The sequence below is a fragment of the Aethalodelphis obliquidens genome, unplaced genomic scaffold, assembly GCF_003676395.1.
Source record: "Aethalodelphis obliquidens isolate GAN/ISIS:26980383/991018 unplaced genomic scaffold, ASM367639v1 scaffold35, whole genome shotgun sequence".
Lineage (NCBI taxonomy): Eukaryota > Metazoa > Chordata > Mammalia > Artiodactyla > Delphinidae > Aethalodelphis > Aethalodelphis obliquidens.
The window spans coordinates 11,171,339-11,182,071 of NW_020837979.1; the positions used below are offsets into that span (position 1 = coordinate 11,171,339).

At 39.5% G+C, this 10,733-nt stretch overlaps 1 protein-coding gene across 4 annotated transcripts in view; it reads right to left on the reverse strand.

Annotated features, from left to right (window-relative positions):
• Nucleotides 1-3,845: 3,845 nt before the first annotated feature.
• Nucleotides 3,846-10,733, reverse strand: part of ZC3H8 (zinc finger CCCH-type containing 8) — a 34,764-nt gene continuing 27,876 nt past the window's right edge. For 3 of the 4 annotated variants that reach the window (XM_027129048.1, XM_027129046.1, XM_027129049.1), the window contains one exon: nt 3,846-4,434. The gene's annotated coding sequence lies outside the window, so the exon portion shown is untranslated. Of the gene's footprint in view, nt 4,435-5,778; nt 5,962-10,733 lie in introns of all 4 variants that reach the window. The other variant, XR_003437694.1, reaches the window with a different exon arrangement.

Sequence of the window (10,733 nt, forward strand, 5' to 3'; positions counted from 1 at the left end):
ATACAAAACAAGCCTGGAGCACCTCTTCCAAGTTCTTAAAGCTGTCGGCAGGATTCAGTAATTTGTGGTTTTAAGACTGAGGCTCCCGTTTCTTCCCTGTCGTTCTGGGTACAGTTCTGGATACAGTTCTGGATACACGGCCCTCTCGAAACAGGGCAGCTTACTTCAAGGCTAGTAGGGGAATCTGACGCTTCTAATCTTTGACTTCAGGAAGAGCCCAGTCTCTTCCAAGGATTCATCTGATTACTTAGGCTCCACCTGGGATCATCTCCCTTTTGATTAACTCAGAATCAACTGATTTGAGATCTTAGTTACACCAAAGGTAAAAACCACTTCATCTTTGGCATATAATATAAGTTAACCATGGGAGTGAAGTCCATCCTACTCACAGTGATGCTCACACTCGGCAGGTTATACAGGCTGTGTTCACTGGGGACGAGGAATCTTGGGAGCCGTCTTAGAATTCAACTTCCCACAAAGGGGTGGGAAAAAGGGAGGATACAGGGAATCACTTGTTTTCATTAAAAACCTTTTTATGTTTTCGTAATTCCTTAATCCAAAATAAATCCCATAACAAATTTTATTTCACAGTAAATTTTTCCCTATACACATATGTAATTTCATTTAAAAATTACATTAAACCAAATCTAAATGTCAGTAACTTAATAAGAGCCACCATTTTTAATGCACCAATAAGAAAAAATAACCTGCCAATGAAAATATGATATTCTATCAACTGTAAAGTACATCCCAATTTCAGAGATGTCGACCACAAAAATAAATACACTCGTTTCTTACTGTGTGCTGCCTGCAGGAGCCCAGACGGTGAATACAGCCTCCGGTGAGGAGGGCGGTGAGTGGGGACCCATGGCCTTCGGATGGACAAAAGTCGCTTATCCTTGGCTCACACGTATTAGCCTGCCTTTGGCTGCAAGTAATATAAAGCCCAAATCAAAATGGCTTAAACAGTAAGGAGAATATATGATTTCATGTGCCGTAACATGAAATCTGAAGGTTGGCTATCTCCTCTCTAAGAGCGGAGAATTCCATGGTTCAGTTGTTCTCACGGACCCAGCTTCTTCCCATCTCTTTTCTCTGTCGTCTTCAGCTGCTTAGCTGGCTCCCCTTGAGGTCCCTAAGACAGCTGCATCAGTTCTGGGAGTCTATTTAGGCATGGCAACGTCTAACCTCTTCCCGTCTATCTCAAGAGATGTTAGCTTCTCCAGAAGCACACCAGAGGACACGAATTCGTATTTAAAGCTTAAACCGGGGCTTCCCTGGTGGCGCAGTGGTTAAGAATCCGCCTGCCAATGCAGGGAACACGGGTTCGAGCCCTGGTCCGGGAAGATCCCACATGCCGCGGAGCAACTAAGCCCGTGCGCCACAACTACTGAGCCTGCGCTCTGGAGCCCGCACACGACAACGAGAAGCCCACGCACTGCAACGAAGAGTAGTACCCACTCACCACAATTAGAGAAAAAGTCGGGGCACAGCAACGAAGACCCAATACAGCCAAAACACAAACAAACAAAACAACAACAAATAAAGCTTAAAGCAATTACTGGCAAGAATGGCACTCCCATTAGTTGTTGAGACCAGTGGTTTTCAATGGCTGTATGTAGAACCATCTGGGAACTACTGAAAAATCTTATGTCCACATCCCAGCCTTCCCCCCAAACTCCCCAAAGTCACAATTTCTGGGAGTGGGCCCCAGGCATCAGTATTTTTTTAACCCCTCAATGGTTATGTTTATTAAAACCAGTCAGTGAACTGAGGTACCTGTGCTGGAAGTCAGGAATCCTATTAAGACAGGGAGCAGGTCATTCAATACCTCTGCGCCTGAATTCCTGACATTCTACAACTAGATCAAGTTAACACACTGGAAGACTACATACGTGACTTATATTCTCTTACCAAATGACAAAAATTGAGTTTTGCTGTCACGTGGCTTTCAGTAACTGACTGTAAAAAAGTTATATGAAACCTGTCACAAAGAATCTTAGAAATAAGAATTCTCTCCATTCTACTCAGTGATTTCCATAATGAAGACCTACGTAAGAACCATTTTTATGAAGTATTATTAGAAGAGTTAGGCTTTGCACCCTCCCTCTTTTCTGAAAATGAGAGGTAAATAGATAACCGCTTCATCCTTTTTGTTTTGGCTCCAAAAGAGATCAGAGATAAGGCTTCCCTGGTGGTCCAGTGGTTAAGACTCCATGCCTCCACTGCAGGGAGCATGGGTTCAATCCCTGGTCGGGGAACTAAGATCCTGCATGCCACGCAGTGCAGCCAAAAGAATTTTTAAAAAGATCAGAGATAAATTTAATACAGCCATGATAACCATGCTGACCAAATGACATGTAAATCCATGTACGGCTTTCCCCATTACAACTTTCTTGCTTATATTTCCTCTGGTTCAGATTTTTTTTTACCTATGGTATTATTATACTCATACTTGCTTGGAGCTGCATCAAGGGTCAGTGAGATTTACTTCATAAGAGGAAACCCAAGGGAGCAGAGAGGAGCAGAGGCCAATGGGCACTAAAGCCTCGTATGGCCGAGATGGCCAGACTTCAGAGCACTTACAGCCAGGCAGACAAACAGACCCTGATTCAAGGTACAACACAGTGGAGGCATGACTGAAGCAGTACATTGGGAAATCTGCTCTGAGGAAAAGCTCTCTTTAGAGAATTGTAGAGTAGAAAGTGGAAATTGGAGGCTGGAGTCCAGTTAGAAAGGGCTGTAATAACCCACAGACTAGAGACCCACAGCCTGATGGCTGCTTTAGGTGCACAGGGCACATCTAAGGGAAAACGTCTCTCCCTCAACTTGATTTAACACAAGTTAAGAGATTTCACTGACACAGCGATGTCTGCCTCTTCAAAATAATGATAGTTGTAGCTATTTAAACTTCTCTGATTCTCACTCCCTCAAATCTCTGCTTGGTCTTTTAAGTTTACAGGTGAGGTGGGTACTGTCTCTTGGAATATAAGAATTACTTTTTTCTTATACATAAACTTTATGTCAGCCAATGTTAGCTTATGTACAGATTGGCCATAAAATGTACCTTCTACAATTGTGCCCTATGACAAGATCCTGAATTCCTTTACACTGTATGTGATCTTTAAAGAAGATATGAAGTATCAATTCTACAGGTAATATAACCACTCCCTTGCACAATTTCATTAACTTATTGAAGCTTCTTGTAATGAACCCTCTTAAAGCATCAACTCAGCCCCTCTCCCCTGTGACTTCCTCTGGACGATTCTAGTGCATTATCTTTCCCTCCTTCCTATCACAGCCATGGAGTGAATGTGGAAGACTGCAATGGGCGCTGAGAGATGACTCACTCTCAGCTCACATACTCCTGGTGCTAAGGGCCCAGGATCCATCATTGTTTCTTACTTTCCCAGGTCTTGTCTGATATACCTTTGCTTGAGTATAAGCAATTCCCTTTCTTGCTTTTGTGGGATTAGGTTACAACCAAAATAATTCTGACTCATATTTTCAAAAAAGACTTTGGTAAGAAGCGTCACTAACTTTGGTGGACTCTAATGTATACAGCAAGTTAGTGATGCTATTATTTTTCACAGCAATAAAACAATATTATGATAATAGTTTCAATTTCATTTTTCTAATAATAATCAGTACCACTATATAAAAGTACATATTTAGAATCTTATTATTCATGCTTGGAAATTTTTGTATTGCAATATTATATTACAAATATCACCACACTCCTAAAATTTATGTTCTACAAGTGTATAATGTGACTACAGTTTATGAACCAATGAAAAAGATAACCATTCTTAAATTTTAACAACAAAAAATTTAAGAACTCCAGGTTTAGGAATGGTATAGCAAGAGACACTGCTCCGTTTTATTTATAACAGTAGGAAATCGGAAACAACTTTTTCGTTCACCAATAGGAAACTGGTTTTAAAAGATCACAGAACCATAATTTAAGCCATAAAACAGAACTGCGAGCAAACAATAAAAATATGTTGTGAATGTATTTAATGACATGAAAAGATCTAGCTGTATATTCATTGTCTATTATCCCAATGTCTTCCCAGCGGAACACAGTAGTTTTCTCTCTTCCATCCTCACTCAGCCTAACCTTCTTCCTATTTTATTGAGAAAACGCAATCAATCAGAAGAGACTTCTGCAATATACTGCCACAACGTTTACCCACCAGCCAGCATCTCTGTCACATATGCTCCTCCCCTGTTTCAATGGCTGGAACCATCCTGGTGAAGACCAACCCTTCACTTAGACACTACATTCATCCCTCAGCGCCACCCACTGAAGAGGTGCACATCACTGTAATGACACAAGAGGGCGCTTTAAGTGAGGAATCTTGTAAACCACTCCAAATCAAGTCTTGAATAGTCTTCAACAGGCAGACACAAGCACTCTTCATCCATACAAAGCTACAGAAGAAAAGAGAAAACAAAAACACATGAGCTGGTAAAGATTTTACCAACTTAGCTACCGACTCCACCAACAACAACATGCACAGAAGAAAACTAACACAAAAATCCAAGCTGGATTAAATATCCCAGTTTAGGTATATGAAAAACAAAAAAAACAACTTGAATTGCAATTCAAAAACTAAGTCCAAAATTGAACCAAAAAAATGGAAGTAGCCATAAAAAAAGAACGAAATTGAGTTATCTGTAGTGAGGTGGATGGACCTAGGGTCTGTGGAAGTCAGAAAGAGAAAAACAAATACCGTACGCTAACACATATATATGGAATCTAAAAAAAAAAAAGGTTCTGAAGAACCTAGCGTCAGGACAGGAATAAAGACGCAGACATACAGAGAATGGACTTGAGGACACGGGTAGGGGGAAGGGTAAGCTGGGACGAAGTGAGAGACTGGCATGGACATATATACACTACCAAATATAAAATAGCTAGCTAGTGGGAAGCAGCCGCATAGCACAGGAAGATCAGCTCGGTGCTTTGTGACCGCCTGGAGGGGTGGGATAGGCAGGGAGACGCAAGAGGGGGGAGATATGGGGATATATGTACATGTATAGCTGATTCACTTTGTTATAAAACAGAAACTAACACACCATTGTAAAGCAATTATACTCCAATAAAGATTAAAAAAAAAAGTAATGAAACAAGAGTTGACTGACCCCAGAAATGACAGAAGAAACAGTAATCACATCAAAAATGAAGAGTATAATACAGACCAGATTTGAATGGAAACTTAATAAGGGTAAATGGACAAAAGTGGAAGAAGAACAAGAATAAAAATTAGATGAAGAAAGTAAAACGAAGAGCAAAAAAAAAGAAAAACCATCACAGAGATAACATAATATACAGAGTAACTATAAATCAAACATTCTGTAATTTCAATAAATGTGAACGGATTAATTCACTTACCAAAAGAAAAAAATGGATTTCTGGCTTGGCTCACAGAGCAAAACCCAACACTATGCACTATTAAAGAAACAAACCTAAACTGACTCAGAAAAGCTAAAAATAAAATGATGGGCCAATGAATATTAAAAGCAAGCGCAAACAAATCTCTGGCTGCAATGTAGAATCTGAAACCACAACAAGAAATTTTCTGTACTGTTACATTAAAATCTATTAATCTACATTGTAGATTGGATGTATATTTTACACAGGCATACTTTATAATATCATGCATCATTTATTTGGAAAATATTACCTTACTAATTTATGCAGATCTTTCAAATGCTTCATTCTATAGCATTTTAAGAATCACATTCTTTAATATCATCACCAACCAATCTTACCAAAAAGTCTTTAAGTACAGGAAAGCTTTCAAGCTCACAGAGGCAGATCAAATGTTCCAAAACTGTAATTTTTGCTCAAAAACCAGAACTTTATCATCAATAACATATACTTTCAGTTGTTTTTCTTGAAGTGACAGGGTCACTCCATTCATTTGTGAAAATCTACTTGCCAAACATCCACATCTGAAAAAACCAAACAGTTTGCCCCTGAGTTTTTTTTTTTTTTCTTTTTCTTTTTTTGGTTGTGTTGGGTCTTCGTTGCTGCACACTGGCTTTCTCTAGTTCTGTTGAGCGGGGACCACTCTTCGCTGTGGTGTGCGGGCTTCTCATTCCAGTGGCTTCTCTTGTTGCAGAGAACAGGCTCCAGGTGTGCTGGCTCAGGAGTTGTGGCTCGTGGGCTCTAGAGAGCAGGCTCAGTAGTTGTGGCACACGGGCTTAGTTGCTCCATGGCATGTGGGATCTTCCCAGACCAGGGATCAAACCCGTGTCCCCTGCCCTGGTAGGCGGATTCCTAACCACTGTACCACCAGGGAAGTCCCTGCCTCTGAGTTATTCTTTCAAGTAAAAGAGTATTCATGAAAAGGTGTTCAACATCACTAATTAGGGAAATGCAAATCAAACCTACAATGAGATAACCACCTTTTATACCCATTAGGTAGGCTACTGTCAAAACAACTGAAAATAACAAGTGTTGATGAGAATGGGAGAAATTGGAACCCTGTGTACTGTTGGTGGAAATGTAAAAATGGTACAGCCTCTTGGGAAACAGTATGGCGGTTCCTCAAAAAATTCAAAATAGAATTATCACATGATCCAGCAATTCTGCTTCTGGGTATATACTCAGAATTGAAAGCAAGGTTTCAAAAAGATACCTGCACATCCATGGTCACAGTAGCGTTATTCACAATAGTTAAAACATGGAAGCAACCCAAGTAACCATTGACAGATGAGTGGTTAAGCAAAATGTGGTAGATACATACAATGGAATTTTTTTTTTTTTAATTTTTTGGCTGCACCGTGCAGCATGTGGGATCTCGGTTCCCCGACCAGGAATCGAATCCGCACCCTCTGCATTGGGAGTGCAGAGTCTTAACCACTGGACCGCCAGGGAAGTCCCAATACAATGGAATATTATTCAGCCTTAAAAAGGACTGAAATTCCGAAATATGCTACAATATGGATGAACCTTGAAGATACAGGTTAAGTGAAATAAGTCAGTCACGAAAAGATAAATACTGTACGATTCCACTTACAAGAGGTACCTTGAGTAGTCAAAAATCATAAAGACAGAAAGTAGAATGGTGATTGCCAAGGGCCTGGGGAAGGGTGAAATGGGGAGTTCTTCTTTAAGGAGTATGAAGTTACAGTTTTGCAAGATGCATGGTGGCGATGGTTGCACAACAATATGCCTGTACTCAAATACCAGTGAATCATACACTTAAAAATGGTTACGATGGTAAATATGTTATGTGTATTTTACCACAATTTTTTTAAAAAAAGCATCCATCCATTCCTATCTTCTCAAGTATTTACTTTCAAATAAGGAACAAGCGTTGAATTTTGGAGGATGCCTTTTCAGCATCTACAGAAATAATCATGAAATGAAGGACTTCCATTTTGCTGTTTTTCCATGACAATCCTTGTAAAACTACATGACTTTTAAAACTATCTAAATATACTACCTTGATAAAAAATATTTAATGAAACAAACTTCGAGAATATAGATCAAATAGTACATTGAGAGAAATTTATAGGTTTAGATGTATGTATTAGAAAAGGAAACAATCAATTTTGAGGCAAAATAAGCTCAAAGAATGTAAAATGAATGCTATAAAAAGAAGAGAAATTAATGAAATGGAAGATTAATATAAAACAGAATTAACAAAAGCAAAGTTGGTTCTTTATAAAGGATAATAGAACTGTTAAACCTCCAGAAAAGTTGATCAAAAAGAATAAAAGGGGCTTCCCTGGTGGTGCAGTAGTTAAAAATCTGCCTGCCAATGCAGGGGACACAGGTTTGAGCCCTGGTTCGGGAAGATCCCACATGCTACGGAGCAACTAAGCCTGTGCGCCACAACTGCTGAACCTGCGCTCTAGAGCCTGCGAGCCACAGCTATTGAGCCCACGTGCCACAACTAATTAAGCCCTCGTGCCTAGAGCTCATGCTCCACAACAAGAGAAGCCACTGCAATAAGAAGCCTGCGCACTGCTACGAAGAGTGCCCCCCCCACCCCGCTCGCCACAACTAGAGAAAGCCCATGCACAGCAACAAAGAAACAAAGGCAGCCAAAAGTAAATAAATAAAACAAATAAATTTATAAAAAAAGTATAAAAGGCACAAATAATCAATATAAGGAATAAAAAGGCAGCTATAATTTCAGATGCTACAGATATTAAGAGAATATCATGATTATGCCAAAACATTCAAAAAGTTTTAAATTAGAAAACTTTGTTTATCTCAGGAATGCAAGGGTAGCTTTACATTTCTAAACCCATAGATATAATTCGTCACATTAGCAGAATAGAAAAACTCGTGCTCATCTCAAAAGAATTCCAAAAACTCCAACATCTACATCTATTCACGATTATAAAACAAAGAAACAAAAACCTCTGAAACTTTTATCAAACTACCATTTGAAGGGAATTTCCTTAATCTGATAAAGAGTATCTACCAGAAAATCACAGCAAAGATTGCAGTCAATTGAGGAAGTATTGACAGCAGTTCCTTTAACATCTAGGACAAAAGTGTACTATCACTACTTTTATTTAAAATTGTAGGGGACTTCCCTGGTGGGTCCAGCGGTTAAGACTCCACACTTGCACTGCAGGGGGCACTGGTTCAATCCCTGGTCAGGGAACCAAGATCCTACATGCAGTGCGGTGCAGCCAAGAAAAAACTGTACCGCCACAAAGGCTTGAGCATAAGTGTGCACTGCAGTTTTACTGATAACAGTCAAATGGCCATCAACAGATGCGTGGATAAACAAACTGAAGTATATCCATCCAAAAGAATACAATTCAGCAATAAAAAGAAATGCACTCTGCTGCACAAAAGACACAAACACAAAAGAGTGTATTACAGGACTCCACTTACATGAAATTCTAGAACTGGTAAAATGAATCTTTCCTTACTGAAAGAGTACCAGTGGTTGCCTGGGACCTGATGGAGGGGAAGAATGGATTGTAAAGTGTCACATGGGGACATTTTGGGGTGCTAACTGTGGTAGTGGTTACATGGGTATGTATATGTGTTAAAATTCACTAAACTACACACTTAAAATGGGTGCAATTTATTGCATGTAATGTATACTTTAACACAGTTGTTTTTTTTAAGATGTATGTATGTATGTATTTATTTATTCATTATTTATGGCTGCGTTCGGTCTTCGCTGCTGCGCACGGGCTTTCTCTAGTTGCGGTGAGCGGGGGCTACTCTTCGTTGTGGTGCACGGGCTTCTCATTGCAGTGGCTTCTCTTGTTGTAGAGCATAGGCAATAGGCACGCAGGCTTCAGCAGTTGCGGCACATGGGCTCAGGAGTTGTGGCTCACGGGCTCTAGAGCGCAGGCTCAGTAGTTGTGGCTCACGGGCTTAGTTGCTCCGCGGCATGTGGGATCTTCCTGGACCAGGGCTCAAACCCATGTCCCCTGCATCGGCAGGCGGACTCTCAACCACTGCATCACCAGGGAAGCCCCAAAATCATTTTTTTAATACAATCTTTGTTATATGTTAAATATTTATTTATTTATTTATTTTGGCTGCATTGGATCTTAGTTGCAGTACGTTAGTTGCAGTACATCTTAGTTGCAGTACACTGAGGCATGTGGGTTTCTTAGTTGCAGCATGCATGCAGGATCTAGTTCCCCAACCACGGATCGAACCCGGGCCCCCTCCATTGGGAGCATGGAGTCTTACCCACTGGACCACCAGGGATGTCCCCCAGAAATCAAAATCTTTGACATAGAAATCTTTTTTTGATATAAAAATCTTTTTGATACAGAAATCAAAAGGATTATAAAATACTATGGAAAATTTATACCAATAAAGTAGACAACTTTTAGATGAAATGGAAAAATTAATAAGAAGTACAAATTACCAAAACTTACTCAAGAAAAAAATAATCTGAATAAACCTATAAAAAGGAAAGACACTGAATCTGTTTGTAAAATCTTCTGTTAAAGAAAAGCTCAGGCTCAGCTGCCTTCACTGGTGAATTCTACCAAACAATTAAAGAAAAAATAATACTAATCCTTCAAAAACTCTTCCAGAAAATAAAGGAAGAAAGGACACTACTCAGCTCACCCTAGGAGACCAGTATTACCAATACCAAAGCTAGAAAAAGAGATCACAAAGAAAAAAAAGCTACACAGGAATACACATTATGAACAAAGATAGAAATCCTTAATAAAATATTAGCAAAGCAAATCCCAAAATATATAAAGTAGATTATACACCATGCCCAAGCAGATTTATCTCAAGAGCACAAGACTGGTTACATGTTCAAATATGCCATATTAATGTAGGATGTCGTATAATAGGATAAAGGGGAAAAATGGTATGAGCATCTCAACAGTGGAAAAAGCATTTGACAAAATCCAACACCCATCCATGATAAAAGCTCTCAATAAACTAGGAATAGAAGAGAGCTTCCTCAAATTAATAGAGTATGCTTCAAAAACCTACAGCAAAAATTACACACAATGATGAAAGACTGAACGCTTTTGCCTAATATCAGGAAAAAGACAATGATGCCCACTCTCTCACTTCTATTCAGCGCTGTAAAGGAGTTTCTAGCCAGTGAAATCAGGCAAGAAAAAGAAATAAAAAGCACACAGATTAGAAAGGAGGAAGTAAAACTGTCTTTACTCTCAGATAACATGATCCTACATGTAGAAATTCCTAAGGGACACCACACACACACACACACACACACACACACACACACACACACACACAC